The sequence below is a fragment of the Dromiciops gliroides genome, chromosome 4 (assembly GCF_019393635.1).
Source record: "Dromiciops gliroides isolate mDroGli1 chromosome 4, mDroGli1.pri, whole genome shotgun sequence".
Lineage (NCBI taxonomy): Eukaryota > Metazoa > Chordata > Mammalia > Microbiotheria > Microbiotheriidae > Dromiciops > Dromiciops gliroides.
The window spans coordinates 306,186,846-306,203,267 of NC_057864.1; the positions used below are offsets into that span (position 1 = coordinate 306,186,846).

Sequence of the window (16,422 nt, forward strand, 5' to 3'; positions counted from 1 at the left end):
AGGACTTGGAAGAGATAATATTCTATTGTCATCACCTTTAAGAACCCATTGTTACTTCCATGCTTTGATGAGTCCACAGAAAAGGACTTCAATGAAGGTCAGAACTGTGGCATTATTTTAGCTCTTTCTATTGTGTTCAGTTGTTTGAGTGCCAAATGTTCAATAAATGGTGATAATTCCATCATTATTATTGCTGGCTTGGGAACAGATAGCGTTTCCATAGACCTTAATGTGAGTTTGAGTCACCTCATTTTTAATAAAGGGAATATTGATACTTGACTTGCCACAAGGTTATTTATCCTTTGAAAGCAACTAAGCCAAACTGAACCCACACAATGAAAATCAAGTCCATCCCTTTGAACATGCAGGTGTTAAGACTAACTTAGGTTTGGCTCTACTGAGCCTATTACTCACACCACCTCGAGGACAACTAGAATCAACATGCTCAAATTCTAAAGTTTTCAGACAGCCTATTAATTTAATTCTGCTGCAATTACATCTATTGGAGTCTGCTTTAATTGCTCCTTTAATTTGCATCCTTGTGGAATGGTTGAGGGTTGGGGTGTGGATCAAAATGCTTTTGGAGGAAAACAGGGCCACCATAATTAGATGCCAGTTGGCACTTACACATAAAATGACCCTTCAGGGCCACAAATTTCAATTAGTTTGGCCAAATAGGAGTCATCACTGAAAATGGATTTGTCCCTTTTCTTGTTTATTTCCTAACCTGTAGGCAGGACTCGTACTCATTTGCCAAACCACAGACTTAGAAGGCCAGGGGGTGGTATTCCCCCCAGGCCCCAAAACAAAACGTGAACAGTTAGAAATTAATATTCCTTCATAATTACCTTGAGGCTTTAGGTAATTGCTATAATTATATTCCCACATGAAGACTTTGCTTTATCTTTTCATTGTCCCAACGTCACTTTTAATGCTTTCTTCTCACGGCAAGTCCCAGTGGGATGAATTGAAGCCCACAGGAGAAGATCCTTCAAGTTAAAATAGTCGACCAACAATGTCAGGTAATGAGCCAAGAAGGTTTTGCAACAAAGACCCATGAGGGGAATGTTAGACCTGTCAGTGTAGCAACCAGGTGCAGCCTGTCTGCTGTTGGCAGGAATCATACATCTTAAGGATCTCTGATCCACAGGGACAACCTGCAACTTTTGAGTGAATACATTTATAGCAGATGGCCATCTTACATGATTGGGAACCAAATGACTTGTCTGAAGACTAGCATCATACTTTTGAATCTACCATGGCAAAGAGACAGTGACAGACCAGCTGCACCTAAGAAAAATATGCATACAAATCCATTTGGCCATATCTCTTTAGCGTTCCTAATAGAATTTTAGAGCTAGAATGAATCATGGACATCTTCCGGTCCATCTCTTCCATTTTGCAAATAAGAGAATTAAGATCCAAAGATGGGGCAGCTAGGTGGTGCAGTGGATAAAGCACTGGTCCTGGAGTCAGAAAGACCTGAGTTCAAATCCAGCCTCAGACACTTGACATGTACTAGCTGTGTGACCCTAGACAAGTCACTTAACCCCATTTGCCTCACCAAAAAAAAAAAAAAAGATCCAAAGACAATGAATAATGGACCTGAAGTCACCCAACCGGCTAATGGCAAAATGGGGATAAGAATTCAAATCTTCAGGCTCTCACTTCTCTGCTCTTTCCATTTACTACACTGCCTCCCTATCTTATATGAATAGTTTACAAGGAAAGGATATCTCATTTCACTACCATTCCATTTTTCTGTACTCCCACAGTGTGACACAGTATGATTCTAAATATAAAGTCTTTAGAAGGCTGGAAGAAATTCAATTTAGACCAACACCTCATTCCTTATACCAAGGAAAGTTCCAAGTAGATATGTGACCTAGATATAAAAATTCATATCATGAACAAATTTGAGGGAAAATTTACCTACCAGACCTGGGAAGGGTTCATGACCAAAGAAAGGACTGAGATGATCAGAGAAGATAAAATGGTTAATTTCAATTACATAAAATTTTAAAGTTTTTGGACATACTAATCCAATATAGCTAAGATTAAAAGGGAAACAATTAACTTGGGGGTGGGATACCCTGAAACAAGTTTCTCTGATAAAGGTCTCATTTCTGAGATATATGAAAGATTCATTCAAATTTATAAGAATAGAAAGACTCATTCAAATTTATAAGAATAAGGACATTTCCTGTGTGACTCTGGGCAAGTCACTTAACCCTCATTGCCCCACAAAAAAAAAAAAAGGAATAAGAACATTTCCCTAAGGATGTGAGTGGTCAATTCTCAAGGGAAGACAGCCAGGTTAGCTATAGCCATATAAAAATGCTCTAAATCACTAATAATTACAAAAATACAAATTAAAGCAATTCTGGAGTTCTATATTACCCCATCTAATTGGAAAAATGGCCAACAAAAGACAATGGAAAATGTTGGAGAGGCTGTGGGAAAACAGGTACACTGATGTACTGTTAGTGGAGCTATAAATGGGTCCACCTATTCTGAAAAGCAAATTTGGAATTATACCCAGGAAATTACTAAACAGCACATGCCCTTTTACCCAAATACACTGCTGCTAGGCCTATGCCTCTAAAAGATTTTTTTTAAAAAGAGGAAAAGGTCCTCCTCTATGTACAAAGATATTTACAGAAGCTCTTTTTGTAGTAGTAAAAAACTGGAAACTAAGAGGATGCCCATCAATTAGGGAATGGCTAGCCAAATTGGGGTATATGAATGTAGTGGAATACAAATGTATTATAAGAAATGAGGAGAGAGCTGGAGGGGTGGTGCAGGGGAGAGGCTGGAGGGGGGTGGTTTGATTCAGGGCATTGACTCCAGACCAATAAACGTGGAGTCCATCTCCTGTGAGAAACAAGAAGGCTCACTCTGTGCTCAACATTGCCTAAATAATCTATTGCAAGAGGAATATATTAGCCCAGTGGAATTATCTTCTATTGCTCATCAGCTAGATAAAGAAGAGAGGATGAGGATGGCAGAGAGAGGAGTCACTACTGAAGACTATCAAACATTTTTACAGCAACCTTCAGAAAATATGGACAACAGTGGTTTCTTCTCTATTCGAGTTATAAGCAATGCCTTAAAAGTTTGGGGTTTAGAGCTAATCCTCTTCAACAGTCCAGAGTATCAGAGACTTAGGATTAATCCTATAAATGAAAGATCATTTAGATGCAACCATAAGGAACATTGGTTTATGGTTTGAAAATTAGGAAAACAGTGGTTTAATCTAAACTCTCTCTTGCCAGGTCCAGAATTAATATCAGATTCTTACCTTGCATTTTTTTGGCTCGGTTACAGCAGGAAGGTTATTTCATATTTGTTGTTAAGGGTGACCTACCAGACTGTGAAGCTGACCAGCTCTTTCAGATGATTCAGGTACAAAAAAATGCATAGAGCAAAACTAATTGGAGAAGAATTAGCTCAACTAAAAGATCAAAGAGTACAGAAAACAGACCTAGAGCAATCTGTAGAAGTAAGTCATTCATCTGATGGAACAGGAATGTTAGATGAAGATGAAGAGAATCTACAAAGAGCTCTAGCTCTAAGTCTACAGGAGATTGATATGGAAGATGAAGAAGCAGATCTGCTTAGAGCAATTCGACTTAGTATGCAAGGTGGTCCCAGAAATAATATTTCAGAAGATATTCCACAGACATCAGGCACAAATTCACCAACATCTCTTATTTCAGAAGAACTATAAAAGAGAAGAGAAACCTATTTTGAAAAATAACAGCAGCCAGAACAGACATCACATCTATGTGAAAAGCCAACTACTACAAGTGCAGATACACTTGAAATTGATCCAGGTGATGATATGACTGAAGAAGACATGCTCCAAGCTGCTATGAATATGTCTTTGGAAACTGTTAGTAATAATTTGAATACTGAAAGAAAAAATAGCAAAGTAACTTTTTAAAAAAATATCAAAATATTCATATTTCCCAGCATGGACTCCTTGTGAAGATATCCTATACAGAGCTCATTTCAGAAATTTGTCAGAGTAGTACAGCATTCAGAAAAAGTAGGAGGTGGCTTGCAAATTTAAAAAGGGAGAAAATGCATCAAGTTTAGAACTGAAGATTGTATCTTCCAAAGACTAGCCAAAGAGGCATTCAGCAATTAAAAAAATAGACAATGGGGGCAGCTGGGTGGCGCAGTGGATAGAGCACCAGCCCTGAAGTCAGGAGTACCTGGGTTCAGATCTGGCCTCAGACACTTAACACTTGCTGGCTGTGTGACCCTGGGCAAGTCATTTGGCCCCAATTGCCTCACTAAAAAAAAAAAAAAGTAATAGACAATCATTTTCTAAATATTAGAATAAGTGAATAACCTATTAAAACCTATTAGAAAGGTGAATGACCTTTTAAAATAAGAATTTTTTAAAAATCAATTTTCAGGGGACAGATAGGTGGAGCAGTGGATAAAGCACTGGCCCTGGATTCAGGAGGACCTGAGTTCAAATCCGACCTCAGACGCTTGCCACTTACTAGCTGTGTGACCCTGGGCAAGTCACTTAACCCTCATTGTGATACAAAAAGAGAGAGAGAGAGAGAATGAAGGAAAAATCAATTTGCAGATCAACAGATAGGATCCAGCCACGGGTTTTTTCCAACTCTGTTGAACAATCTGATTTATTTCTCTCTCACCTTCTTATAATTGCTTGTTTCTTAGTGTCCCAAATGGCCATACTGAAATGAGTGTCACTTGTCTATAGTTACAACAGGTATGATGTTTAATGGGGTAAATCATTCTAGCCACAACTGTTTTTTGTGTGCTCTAGGGTTTTTTTTCCTTTATTTTCCATTGCCTCTGGCCTCAGTTTCTCTCCCCTGTAGTTTTCATTCCACCTTTTTAGAAGTTAGCCTTTGATAAGAATGATTTCTATCCAAGGAAATAATAAAAAAAACAAGGAAATAAGAGCTGCCTCAAGGAATGATTTCTATCATTTCAATATGCCGTAAAAGGATCCGTATTCTATGATAGGTGCGTTCCTGGATTTGAAGGGAAGCCTGCAAAAGTGAGGTGTTGAGATAGTATATTCAGTTTGGAGAGAACATAACTATTTTTCTAGGTGCTTTATGAATATCTTCCCTGTTGTGTCAAGATGTTAAAGCTTTTAGATAAATGTACCTTCATTATGCACCTTAATGTCAAGTTGTTTCCTCTGTTGCTAAGGAAAATGAGGGAAATGAGGTATGCAAGCTAGCTTGTGTTAATTATAAGACTTAAGGTCCAAGATACATGTGTGATGGACTAAACTGGTCTACTTGGTTTATCTCATCCTGCAGCTTTTTTTTTCCTTTTTTTCCTTTTTTTTGCTTTTGTGGAATGGTAACTTTCTGTTTTACACAAATTTGAAATGTATGGAAATGTAGATAAATGCTGCTTGACCTGTATTCTATTTAACAGAAATATTTTCATACATACAAATAACCTTGGAAAACATGGAAATAATTTGCTTACTAAATTATATTTAGAATTATGTTGTGACTTGAAAAATACTATTTAGCTATAACTACATTAATAATTGGATGATTTATTACCAAGTGAGGTTGTAAATCAAAAGGGTTTTTTTTAAATAAGGAAAATATCTTCAAAAATATGGAAAGACTTGTATGAACTTATTAGAGTGAAGGAACAGAACCAGAAGAGTGATATATATTATAATGTCAATGTTATAAAAACAAACAATCTTGAACTACTTAAGAATTCTGATCCACTGAACGATCAACCATGATTCCTCACCTCATGACAAAGATAATGATGAACTCATGCAGAATTAGAAATTCATTTCTGAATATGACTGATATGGGAATGTTTTCCTAGACTGTGCTTAGGAAATAAATGTCTTTTTTCTCCCAGAGAGGGGAAGAAATTTAAGGTGGGGAACAAATGCTTAATAATAGAAAAATAAAATAATAATAACAATTTTTTAAAATAAAGACAAAGTCTCAGCCTACAAGTACCTTACAATACACTCATAGAAAAGGGAATAGTAGAAACCAGACTCATACAAAATAAAATTGCTCCCTAAATAGTAAAAATAATAGAACAGTGGAAAGAGCAATCGAATTGAGGTCAAAACATCTGAATTTGTGCTTCCACCATGACAATCTGCATTACTTTAATCTCTCTGAATCTAAGTTTCTACATCTATAAAATAAAGGTTAAGCAATATTTATACCATCTCCTTCACAGGCTTGATGTGAAAAAAAAGACTTTATAAACTATATAGAAATATTCTTAAAATAGTAGCTTGCACTATTATTACTACTAATGGTGATGATCATGAATACCTAGCAGGAAGGAAAAGCAATTAGCAACTTCATGGATCTGGGTTCCAATTAAGATTTTGTTGGCAAGGATGATGATCTATTGATTTTTAGAAAGCACTTATACCTTGATGACAAGTGTAGGTGGGAAACAAATCCTAACTGAGTTTAGGACTTTTCTGCAAAATTTGAGCTGTAGAATGTAAACACATTCATTCCTTGGCTGTATTTTGAAGGCTTAATGAGAACAAATGACATTCAAACAAATGTTTAGAGTTGACAAGAGAAGTATTCATGGATCCTTAGTTAATGAATTTGATCATTGTTCACCCATAAGTAGAAATTAGTTACATTTGGACTTTAGTCATAACATAATATACCTCCATAGAATATGACATTTACAATATAACTGTGACACCGTAAGTTAGTTGCAATGTAGCGTAATTAAAACAAAATCAGATTTTATAAAATCACAAATGTGTTACATGGTAAGTGATAGATACAAAGTTCACGAATTCAGCATCTCAGAATACTTCTTTGACACATATTCATGTTTTCATGGGCACTGAGTTAACAAATTTCTATCCCTAAATGTTCTTTTTCTTTTTTGGAACCCTTCCCCCCTAAAAAAAACACTACCTGCCTTGAAAAGAAAATCAGTTACCATAAAAATAGAGCAATCATGGAAATGCATGGCATATTGGAGACTAGACTCCCAAGATCAATGTTGGAGACCCATTCTCATAAGTGTGGGATGATAGAAAGATTCTAAATCATGAGATGATGAATGATTGAAAGAAATTTAGCCTGGGAAATTGCTGTCTTCAAGTATCTGAAGGACTGCTAGATGGACAGGGATTAGCCTTATTCTGTATAACTCAGAATTGGAACCAAAAGGCAGGAGTTACAAGGAAACAAATTTTGATTCATTATAGCAAGGAGTTTCTTTTTGTTTTAGTGAGGCAATTGGGGTTAAGTGACTTGCCCAAGGTCACACAGCTTATAGGTGACAAGTGTCTGAGGCTGGATTTGAACTCAGGTCCTCCTGATTCCAGGGCCTATCCATTGCACCACCTAGCTGCCCCTAGGAGTTTCTTAATGATTAGAGATATCCAACAGTGGAAAGAACTTCCTTGGGAGACAATGAGTACCATCTCACTCGAGGCATCTAAGAAAAATCTATATGACCATTTATCATGGATGTTTCAAAGAGGGAAATGGACTAGATATCTAAAGTCCTTTCCATCTCCAAAGTCCAATGATTTTATTATTTATTACCTTAACTCAGGAAAGAAATAAAAATAGGACATAAAAAGAAAACTATTTAGTTTCCCAGTAGTCAGGCACACTGCCTTCTTAAAAACAATTTCCATGACCAGTATCCCCTGCAACTCCCCAAAGAGCCTACCATGGACACATTATTTTCTTTTGACAATGGAATCCCTCTTATATAATTAGAGTTTGGCCCTTTGTAGACTGAAAGGGTACAAACAAGCAGAGAGAAGGAAAAACCTTCTACTTGGCAAAACGATGCAAAACAAAACCAAAAGATTGTATCGTGTCCACTCCCCTTTGCTTACAGCTTCAGGCAACTTTGAAGTAGGGTACTTGGTTTCCCAAAGCAACATCATTTTGAGAAGGTTATGCCCTTGGAATGCTCCACTTCCTGTATTACCTTCAAGGCTTTTATTATATTGGTAGTCCAGGTGATGGCTGAGTGACAATAGAACTGACAGTTCTATTAGCTGCAGAAAGAGAACAGGTCAATCAAGAGTTTTCACATCTCTGGATAATGAGCTGGATTTCTGAAGGCAACCCAGATTCTCAGAGTGACAGTTTGTTACAAGATGAAGCTATACACTCTCCAGAGCGGCTTTTACAGCTGTGATTTTCAGAATCTCCCTTGAAATGGAATACACTAGTACTGTTTTTATAAGCTTCATGCTTCCTTGATAGCAGCCAGGGCACACTGCAAGACTATGAACCCAAAGAAGCAGAATAACTGACTGGAGCTCTCTGGGGCCAACAGAGTTAATTCCAACCTCCATCAAGTACAGAAATGTGGGAAGGAAGAAGACTAGTGAGCAAAATTCAGTTTAAAAGGTCCCATTTGATTGCAGTCCACAGAGATCCAAAGAGTTCTGTTTTAATCATGGGTACCTTTTTGAACTGAGATGAAGCACAAGACATACACTAGAAAAAAAATCACTCTTGCTCAAAAATAAAAACAGCATTGGAGAATAAGGAGATCATTGTACACAGTAACAGCAATACTGTAATGTTTGATCAACTTTGAAAGACTTAGCTACTCTGATCCATACAATGATCTAAGAAAAATGCTATCTACATCCAGAGAAAGAACTGATGTATTCTAAGTGCAAACTGAAGTATTGTTTTCTCACTTAAAAAAAAAAAAAGACAGCACTGGGTGTAGTGGACAAAACTTTAGGATCAAAATGAATGAAGTACCAAGTAAAAGTCAATTGCACAATCTAATGTCTCAGCAAAACTGTTTTAATCATCCACCCCGCAAAAATAATTAGGTCAAAATTTGATAAGAAATAGGATTTCTATGGTATTCCAGAGCTGAAAAGTACTGTTGTATGTTGTAAAGTTGTTGCTTTGGGGTTTTTGTACCCAACAATGTGTCACAGTAGATAGGGTCCTGCACTTAGAACGTCAAGCAATCTAGATTTGAATCCTGTCTCAGATACTTACTAGCTCTGTAGTTATAGGCAAGCCAATTAACCTTGCAGGGACTCAATTTCCACATCTATAAAATGGGGATAAAAATATGTGAACCACCTACCTTTGCATAAAAGGTTCTCCTGGTTCTATTCGCTTTACCCCACATAACAGTCATTGTAAGGAAAGTGTTTTGTAAATCTAAATCTATTACAATGTGAATATATTATTATCTATCTTGACAGTCCTTGTGACATTGACCATACAACCAAAAAGATAATTTCAATTTAATAAATGCCAACTAGAAATGCCTAACTATGTGCCAGGCACTATGCTAAGCACTTTCTTTTAAAAAATTTTCCCAACCTTAACAACCATCAAAAATATGATCATCTCCATATGCAAAGTAGAACACAAAAAGAATATTGAATAAGAGATTGTCTCTATTAAACAGAATTTTTTTAAGGTAAGTAATAAATTCTACCCCATTATTTTCTTTCTTTTTTTTTTAAGTGAAGCAATTAGGGTTAAGTGACTTGTCCAAGGTCACACAGCTAGTAAGTGTTAAGTGTCTGAGGCCAGATTTGAACTCAGGTACTCCTGACTCCAGGGCCGGTGCTCTATCCACTGCGCCACCTAGCCGCCCCTACCCCATTATTTTCAAAACTATTCTGCTTGTCTCTTTTAATTCCTCCTTTAGAATGAAAAAGGTTGGGGGGTTTTTTGTTTGTTTTTGATTTGCCTTCACAATATTATCCTCCTTAACCCCTCCTTTCACTATCTCAGAATATTTTTGTTGAATTTCATGTAATTCTAAGACAAATTATGCATGTGTTCAACTCTCCTTTGTCCATTTCAGATAAAAGCGAGGTTCATTCTCCTTACCCTTTCTTCCATGTATACATATTTTCCTCACACACTCCAAATATTAAAAACAACAAGATTTTCCCCCTTCTTCCTCCTTCTACATTAGTGTATCCCTTTTACTCTCTCTTTTATTTCATCTCTTAAAACCCCCAGAACCCAACCAATCTACCCCCCAGGTCTCCTATTTTTAACTCCTTCAATACTTTTAGGACTGTTCTGAAGTTCTGAAAAGATATTTGCTGCTTCTCTCCATATTAGGATTTTATCATTTCATCATATAGCCCCCTCCAATTGCTCAAATAAACTCATCTTCCCAGGTTTCCTTTGAGTCTTACATTCATATTTCAAGGCTCCTATTCAGCTCTAATGCCTTTCATCAATAATTCTCAAAAGTCCTCTATTCCATTAAAGATCCATTTTTCTCCCCTGTATGATTTTACTTAGCTTTGCAGGATAACTTATTCTTGCCTTTAAGAATATCTCTTACAAGAATAGCTAAGTCATTCTCAGTTGTTCATCGTACAATATTGTTGTTACATGTACAATGTTCTCCTGGTTCTACTCACTTCACTTTGTATCAGTATATATAATTCTTTCCAGGTTTTTCTGAAATCATTCTGTTCATCATTTCTTTTAGTATGATAATATTCTATCAGAATCATATACCACAATTAGCCATTCCACAATTGATGGGCATCCCTTTGATTTCCAATTCTTAACCACCACAAAAAGAGCTGCTATAAATATTTTGGTACAAATAGATCCTTTTCCCTTTTTTGGATTTGTGATGTTTAAAATCTATATTGTGTGATTGCCTTAAATTAGAAGCTTCAGCACCAGTCTTTGGGCATTAAATATTTATTAAAGCATACAGATATTCACAAGGAGTTCAGAAAGTTAAGAAAAAGAAGTCCTACCTAGCCTAGAGTTCCGGCCTGGTTGGGTTCTTCCTCAAGTCCTCCTCCACGAGCCTGCTTTAATCAGGAACTCTCTCGAAAGCTGATTGTGGAAGCTTTTTATAGGTCTGGAACAGAGGCGGTCCTTACACACTGCTTCAAGCTGATTGGTTGGCATCATCCAAATCCATTGGTTTTGAAGGTGTTCTCAAGTTGAGTTCACAGTCTAGCTTCTGAGAACAATACCTTCTTAAGGGATAGCCAGCTGTGATTACAATCCAGTTAACTTGAAATAGGCTAATTGGCAGTCAATCACTCTCACTTGATTCAATCAGTCTAGATTAATCTCCAGGTGGGTCTTTGAGTATCTGCTAAATCCCATTATTTCATCACAGATTGTCTTTAGGATGCAAACCTGTTAGTGGTATTGATGGATCATAAGAATACACAGTTTTATAGTCCTTTGGGCATAGTTACAAATTGCTCTCCAAAATGGTTGGGTCAGTTCACAACTCTACCAATAGTGAATTAGTGTCCCACATGCCCCCCAACATCCAACCTTTTTCTTTAAAAAGACCTTTTCATTGGAAGTTGAGTCAAAACTGAATATAAATTCAAAATGCTCAGAGAGATGAAATCCCTCTCCTGGTAGTGAGTAAAAAAGAATTTCTAGGGGCCCCTGGATGGGAAATGAGTCTCAGGTCCTCTCTCTCTTTACCCAGCTGCCATGAATTCATGGTTTTGCTGTGCTTCTATAGCTATTGTGTTGTTTTTCCTTTCCAGACCTTCAATAAATAAGTATCTGAGATGAAATGATTCAACATGAACTTCAAAACAACATGAGCTTCAAAAAGTTGTGAGATCTACCAGAGGTCCAGCAATTGGAGGTCTTAATAGAGTCTGCCAGCAGCCAGTAGCATGCATTTTGTATACAGTAGCCAAGCCCAAAGAGGAGCCAACCCTGATCAGTGACTAGGTTGACCCAACCCAGTAATGGGTCAATCTGGCAACTGGTCCACCACGTCCTTCAAGTAAGGGAGAGATTTATCCATAGACTGTTCCACACTCAGAATGTGCTTGAGATGGGAGAGGAGGGAAGGTAGCATTGTAGAAATCACTTTGAGTCCACTCTCTCTGGGGACTAAGGTAGTAAAAAAGAGCAAGCTCCAGTTTAGGTGGCTTTTGTGCTCTGGTTCTTGTCATTTCTTTTCTTTTTAAAATTTTACTTATTTTATTTTTAATTTATGAAATAAAACAAGCATTTCCATAACATAGTAGAATAATTAAAAGATGATTGCCCATGAAACCGCAAATCTATTATGTACAACTTACTATTCCTTTTAAGTATATAATAAATTTAGCATGTAAATTTCTTTTTTTTCCTTTTTTCTTCCCTCCTCTTCCCCCCATCCTAGAGACGTCTACCATTAGACAAAAATATGTCTATGTGTGTATATATATGTAGTCACTCTATACATCTATCAGTTCTTTCTCTGTACACAGATAGTGTCTTCCTTCATATGTCCCTTGTAGTTAATTGGGTATTTATCATAATCAAAATTACTTAGTCACTTAAATTTTTCTTAAAACAATATTGCTGTTACAATGTTCTCTTGGTTCTGTTCATTTCACTCTTCATTATTTTGTGCAAGTATATTTTTCTAAAAACAATGAGCTCATCATTTCTTATCATATCTTTTTAAATAAATATCCCTTTGTAAAAGCTAATTTGTTATTTAGTTATAGATAATATTGGAAAAATATGAACTAGAGATTGATATTGTGGGATTCACACTGGATGATGGCTCATGAGCAATTGTCTAAGAATTCCCCAAGCCTCTGGGCTAGTCCTAAAACCTGGACAGGAGATATAGACAGCTACATGCCAGAAAACATACAAGTTGGGATTAGGAAAGGGAGCACAAGTGAAGGTAATATTTCTTGTTGTCTCACAGATTTCTGTTTGGTCAGTTCTGATTTCTAGCTATTTGGGAATCTGTTGTTTGGGTAAGGATTACCGCTTTTTCTTCTAAACTACTGATTCTCATTTCAATTCTTTCTTTCAGGTCTTTTATTTCTTTTCTTTTGTCTCTTCCTTCACTTCTTTTAGGTATTCATGTAGGTTTTTATTTAAAATCAATTTTTTCCCTATGAGTCTCTGCTTGCAGAGACTTCTAGGTTTGGTTTTGAAGTGTCTCTGTATCTATCATATTTCTTTATTTTCTTTATTTTTGTGGGGCAATAAGTGTTAAGTGACTTGCCTAGGGTCACACTGCTAGTAAGCGTCAAGTGCCTGAGGCTGGATTTGGACTCAGATCCTCCTGACTCAAGAACTGGTGCTTTATCCACTGCACCACCTAGCTGCCCCCATATTTCTTTTTAGTGATTTGTATTGTCTTAGGTTTTCTTAATTCTCCAGCCTTAATTCATGAACTGGGGCTTTATGTCAGAGCCAGCTTTTGTTGTGCTTTTGAGTGGGGCAATCAACTTATCTTGGTCTTGATTCAGGTCACCTGGGTCCTGCTCTGACTGCCACCAACCTCCAGAACTCTAAAGTTCATAGAACTATATCTTCAAACCCATCTATGGCATCTAAGGATGGAGTACTATGATTTTTGAAGCCCTAAGACTTGTGGTATCCTAATCTGAGCAATGCTATGACAACACTGGTCACTACCACTCTCTAGCACTTAAAAGGCACACACACTTGTTTCTGAATGACTTTTTGCAAAGATCTGGAGTAGAAGTCATTTATTATAATTTCTCATTAGATTACTTGATCATTGTTTGTTCTGATACCATTTTTAGGATTTTGCTGAAATACCTATCTGGGGAGGGGGCAGCTAGGTGGTGCAGTGAATAGAGCACCAGCCCTGGAGTCAGGGGGACTTGAGTTCAAATCCGGCCTCAGACACTTGACACTTACTAGCTGTGTGACCTTGGGTAAGTCACTTAACCCCAATTGCCTCACAAGGAAAGGAAAGGAAAGGAAAGGAAAGGAAAGGAAAGGAAAGGAAAGGAAAGGAAAGGAAAGGAAAGGAAAGGAAAGGAAAGGAAAGGAAAGGAAAGGAAAGGAAAGGAAAGGAAAGGAAAGGAAAGGAAAGGAAAGGAAAGGAAAGGAAAGGAAAGAAATATGTGGGAAGCTGGGCTACCTACCTCTCTTCAGGTAACCTTCTGGCTAGAAGTAATAATTTCCTATTTCTTGATGCTACATTCCTTACTCAGTGAAAGAGACATGTAAAGCCACAATCAACTACTTTCATATTTCAGGTATTAAAATATAGGTAGTGGTTGAAAACAAACTAGTTGATTAATCTGTACTTGTATTACTATCCAACCTATGATATGGTTAGCTTAATAATTTTTTTAAATTATTGGAAAATGCTTCTGTGACAGAGAGGAAGCTGAGCAGGGAAGTGATGAGGTAATTCCCTTTAATGGATCATGATTGATAACCCTCCCTCCTTTCATCCTTCTCTCTCTCTCTCTCTCTCTTTCTCTCTCTCTCTCTCTCTCTCTCTCTCTCTCTCTCTCTCTCTCTCTCTCTCTCTCTCTCTCTCTCTCCCCCTCCCTTCCTCTCTTCCCCTTTTTGCTCAATAAACTACCATGGTTCTCTACTTCTATGATTAAACATAAAATTCTGTTGAGCATTTTAAGTCTTTCACAATATAGCTCCAACATACCTTTCCAGTCTTATTATACATTACTCCCTTTATACATATTAATCCAGCCTTCTTGCTGTTCCTCATAATGCATCTCCATGGAGGTTGCACCCTGTGCATGTAATGCACTCACTCCTCTTCTGCTTAGAATATTTAATTTCCTTCAAAGCTCAGTTCAAGCACCACCTTCTACAAGAAGCCTTTCCTGATCTCCACTCACAGCTGTGTGCCCCCTTACCAATTACCTTATATTTACTTTGGAGATTTTTTTTCTGCGTATATGTTGTCTCCATCAATAGAATGTAAGCTCCCTGCAGGCAAGTAATATTTCATTTCTGTCTTTGTTTTCCCAAAGATCAGAACAATACCTGTTATGTACTTCTTCTTCTTGTTTTTGTTCAGTCATTTTTCAGTTGTGTCTAATTCTTTGTGACCCCATTTGGGATTCTCTTGGCAAAGATACTGGAGTGGTTTGCCATCTCCTTCTCTAACTCATTTTATAGATGAGGCAAATAGAATTAAGTCATTTGCCCAGGGTTACATAGCTAGTAGGTGTCTGAAGCTGTATTTGAACTCAGATCCTCCTGACTCTAGGCCTGGCACTGTACTCATTGTGTCATCTAGCTGCATCAGCATGTAGTTGATGCTTAACAAATGGTTGTTAATTGGTCAGGAATCAATTTTTTGATGTAATAGAGTACTGTGGGGACCTGGGGATACAGAAGTGTTGGCAGTCCTCACTCATAGCCAATTATATATAATTAAATATCTATCAAGTTATTATTGTCCTGTTGAGAAGGAAGGAAGGAAGGAAGGAAAAATTAACGTTTGATAATAATAGATAATATTTTTATGGCACCTACTGTGTGCTAGCCCCCATGTTAAGCATTTTACAAATACTATACCAATTGTTCCTTACTTTTTCCAATAATCATTATGGCATATTGGATAGAGAAAGCTAGGTTCACATCCTCTCTCTGACATATGCTGGCCATATAATTCTGGGCAAGAGATTAAACTTCTTAGTACAGATAACTGTCAGTTAAATAGAAGGTACTAAGAATTAATCATTTGGTAAAAAAAATGTTGGGAAAACTGGAAAGCAATATGGCAGAAATTGGGCATAGACCAATGTCTTATACCATTTACTGAGACAAGGTCAAAATGTATATGTGACCTAGATATAAAAAGAGAGATTACAAGATACTAACCAGCATTTGCAGAAGTTTCTCACTAGACACTTCCTACACCTATGAAATCACAGGTTTGGTCAAAATAATAATATGAAAAATGTTCATTCACCCAACATATGTTTTCAGAGTATCTACTATGTGCATGGAAAGTAATTCTGCATATTTCATTAGCTTTCATAGCACTACTTAAGCGATGTCTTGCCTGAACAAGTGTCTCACAATTTAAGTAGCAACAGCAATTTAAGTATGTGTGTATTATTCTGTGTTTGTGTTACAGATAAAGTCGAAATCTGCTGGTAAATGTCATGAAGGGTGGTTCACATTCACTGTGAAGCTACATAAAGGATAAGTAATGACTAAACTGTGAATTACTACATTGTTACTCCTTCCATTGTGTTACTGTATTTTTCTTTGCATTGACTTTGCATTCAATTATTCACACATCCCAGTGGGTATGTTGTATTATTACAGGTAGTCGCCAGGGAGAATGTGAAACATCATCACGTTAATGCTGGACATTAGCCACAACATATGCTTATCCCACGTCAAGCACAGCACAGGAGAAAGATGATCCATGAACCACAGAGGCGGCTGACTTCCAGAAATGGCAAGTTATTAAAAAGTTGTGCAAATTTAATTAGCTCTTATAATATCATTTATCATGCTAAACTGCTCAAGACGTTCATAAAAAATGGGACTTGAAGGTCACAGTCATAAGTAACATATCTGAAAAACTTTCTGTAAGTGACCAACTACACAGAAGTAGGTCATTTTTCACATAGACCAGTCATATTTTTACAATTTTCAAAGAACTCAT

General features: G+C 36.9%; 1 pseudogene; it reads left to right on the plus strand.

Annotated features, from left to right (window-relative positions):
- LOC122755060 overlaps positions 1-15,954 on the plus strand; it is a 79,295-nt pseudogene extending 63,341 nt beyond the window's left edge.
- The last annotated feature ends 468 nt before the right edge of the window (positions 15,955-16,422 follow it).